Here is a 3,705-nt window from a genome sequence, read left to right on the forward strand (position 1 = left end):
CTCTCGAGCAACCATGACACTCTGCCGGAAGCAAACTCCTACAAGGGATCAATGCTTGGATTTAGGTACCCATTCTTGAATGTGTCCTTTGATGTTAAAAACTAGGGTCTTAGGAATCCAAATAGCCCATTCAATGTACTCATAGTAAGAACCAACAAATTTAGCATAAAGATGCCCATAACTAGCACGACATAAAACATAAGAGGGGTTAAAGTCGTCGGCTTTGTTGGTGGAGGTGGTTTTGCCCTTCTTGGCATTATGACCCCCTTCCTTGTTCTTCATCTTCTTATGAGTACTCTCACCCTCTTTGACAAAAATGTCCTTGAGAGGGGAAGATAGCTTGGTCTTGTTCTCCTTTTTCTTCTTAGACTTGGGTGCAAACCAAAGTCCCTTCTTTCCAACAACTTCCTTTTGATTACTCAAAAGGTCATTTAGGTTCTTCTCGCCTTGGATGCATGACACAAGGCCCTTTTCGAGTTGTTCTTTTAACTTAGCATTCTCCTCCACAAGATGCACATTATCACAACAAGGGTTGGTAGCACAAGAATTATCAATTATAACAAAAGGAGGACAAGTATACACTTCCTTGGTTAGTTTTACTTGGAGTTGATCATGAGACTCCTTAAGAGAGGAATGAACACCTTCAAGACTTTGTGGGCCTTATCGAGTGTGTCAAATTCTTCCTTGAGTCTATCATGGCCAATCCCAAGTGCAACTTTCTCGGATTTAAGCACATGGGTAAGAACAAAAGCATGATCAAGATGTTTTTGCAATTTATCATGATCATTGTTGTGTGACTCCTCAAGAGACAAACGAAGAGCACACTCTTCTTTTAGAGCAATGGATAGTTCCACTATCTCATCGGTGTAATCACGACTATGTCCCACCAACTTGGAGATAGTATCCTCACGAGTCTCAATGAGATCATTGGCCTCACCAAGTTTTTCTGAAAGAGCAACAAAGTGCTTTTTGGTTTCACCTTTGATCTTACACAGAAATTTGTCAAACTCATTTTCATCAAGCTCCACTCCTTCATCAACACAGTCTAACAATGAAGGAGAGGTAGTGATAGTGGTCTTGATGTTGGGGGTTACCTTATTGATACCTTTGGCCATGAGGCACTTGGTGATGTTGTTCTTGTTGGTGGCGCCGTAGAGAGATACCTTCGGGGAGGAAGTGGCAATGGCCACGGTAGCCGTTGCCATCCCCTCACGGCCTATATCATCTTCTTCATCATCGGAGGTGTACTCTTCATGGGACACCAAACCCCTTGGAGGAGTCTTCTCGGTGAATATGTTCTTGCTTGCAAAAGAATTGGCTTTGTCCTTGCGAATGAGCTTGCCCCCGTTGTCTTCCCTCTTCTCGTAAGGACAATCTGCCATGAAGTGACTTACATTTCCACAGTTGTAGCATGTCCATACTCGGTGCTTGTTCTTGGACCCACTTGAGTTTTTCTTGGAGAAGTTGGGCCTTGAGTTTCTCTTGTTGCCCCAAAGTTTCCTTGATGCAAGAGCCATGTGCTCGTGATAAGCATACTTTGTGTCTTTGGGGCAGCCATCTTCTTCTTCTTCTTCTTCTTCTTCAGCAATGACCTTGGCTCTCAAGACAAGGCTGGGTGAGGTTATCTTCGACCGGACATGATCAAGAGCATTGTCGGCGGTCTTGTTCATGATATTCATGGCAATGAACTCATACAACACTTCGCTTGAGCTCAAGGTTTGGAAATGTGGCCTTTGACGAAAGACGGAAGACATGGCTTTGTTGAATGGCATGATGGCCTTGAGAAACTTGCACTTGATCCAAGTGTCATCCGTATCCTTGCTCCCATGACCCCTAAGAGTAACAACAAGAGCACTCACCCTTCGGTAGAGTTCACGGGGGTCCTCATATTCTAGCACCACAAACTCATCGGCCTCATCTAGAACCACTTCAAAGTTGGACCGTTGAATGCTCGAGCTCCCCTTGTACAACACCATGATGTGCTCCCAACAATCCTTTGCACAGGTGAAGGGGCGCAAGTGAGGTAGATCATCGGGAGGAACCGCTGATTGAAGGATGAACAAAGCGGAATGATTGTATTGATTGTCCGCCTCTTCTCCTAGAGTGAGGTTGTTTGGATCATGTGGGTAGAAGCCTTGTTCAATGATTATCCAAAGATTTGTTGAGTTGTGATTCAAATGAGACTTGATGCAAAAGACCCAATTAGAGAAATCACCTTTAACAAGTTTAGGAGGAGGACCAAGGTTATTAATATGCGGTGTAGGGACCGGTCCTCCATAGACTAGGGCTGGAGGAACCAAGGCAAAGGTTCCCATCCCATTCTTGTCAAGAGGGGAAGAAGTTCAAGTACCTTTAGCCGTTTCCTTTTCGGAATTGTCCTCCGACTCCGATGTGGTGGGTTTAACCACAAGCATCATGTCAGGAGAATTCTCCATCCCCTCAAGTAATTCTTTAAGGATGGACTTGACTTTGATCGTCATGGACGTCTTGAGTGACGCCATAGCCTCATTCAAGTCGTCCCGAGTGATCGAACTCAACTCCACGGCCTCGGGAACTTAGTGCCTAGTCACACCATCGTCAACCATACTCTTCGGGTGGTGAAACCCTTAATAAAGAAACATGGCTCTGATAGAAATTGAAAGGATCAATATGGTTGGCTAGAGGGGGGTGAATAGGAAACTACCAATTTTAGCTCTTCTTAACAAATTAGGGTTAGCAACAAAAGGTTCTCTAGATGAACAACTAGGTGAGCAACCTATATGATGCTAACAACAAAGACAACAAGTGCAAACCAGGAATACACCACAACAATAATAAGTACAAAGTAAAGGTAAGAGATAACCGCAAGTGGAACCGGTGGAGACAAGGATGTGTTATCAAAGTTCCTTCCTTTTGACAAGAAGTACGTCTTTGTTGGAGAGGTGTGGAGGCACAATGCTCCCCATGAAGCCACTAGGGCCACCGTATTCTCCTCACGACCTCATACAATGCGAGATGCCGTGATTCCACTATTGGTGCCCTTGAAGGCGGCAACCGGACCTTTACAAACAAGGTTGGGGCAATCTCCACACAAAGCTTGGAGGCTCCCAACAAGACCATGAAGCTTCACCACAATGGAATGTGGCTCCGAGGTGACCTCAACCGTATAGGGTGCTCAAACACCCAAGAGTAACAAGATGTGCAAGGGGTTAGTGGGGGGAATCAAATAAATCTTGGTGGAAGTGTACATTGGGGCCTTCTCAACCAAACCCTAGGAAATCAACAAGTTTGATTGGCGAGGGAGAGATATCAGGAAAAAAATGAGCTTTGGAGAAACAATGGAGCATGGGGACGTAAGAGGTGACCTTCTCAGGGAAGAAGACCCCTTTATATAGTGGGGGCAACAATCCAACCATTACCCCCACTCACAGCAATAGCAGAGCGGTACTACTGCTGCTAGGAGCGGTACTACCGCATGGTAGTTCACCAACCACAGTAGTAAGAAATTACTACCGTGCATACCACTGCTGAGACAAAAGGATGCACAAAAATTCCGACGAAGCGGTAGTAAAAAATTACTACCACCCAAAGAGCGGTACTACCGCCGACAGAGCGGTAGTAAAAAATTACTACCGCCTAGAGGGCGGTACTACCGCTGTGCATGCGGTACTACCACTGGCACCAACGGTACTACCGCTGGCCTTTTTCACATACAGGGAAAAACAT

This window comes from Hordeum vulgare, chromosome 1H (genome assembly GCF_904849725.1).
Source record: "Hordeum vulgare subsp. vulgare chromosome 1H, MorexV3_pseudomolecules_assembly, whole genome shotgun sequence".
In the NCBI taxonomy this organism is placed as follows: Eukaryota; Viridiplantae; Streptophyta; class Magnoliopsida; order Poales; family Poaceae; genus Hordeum; species Hordeum vulgare.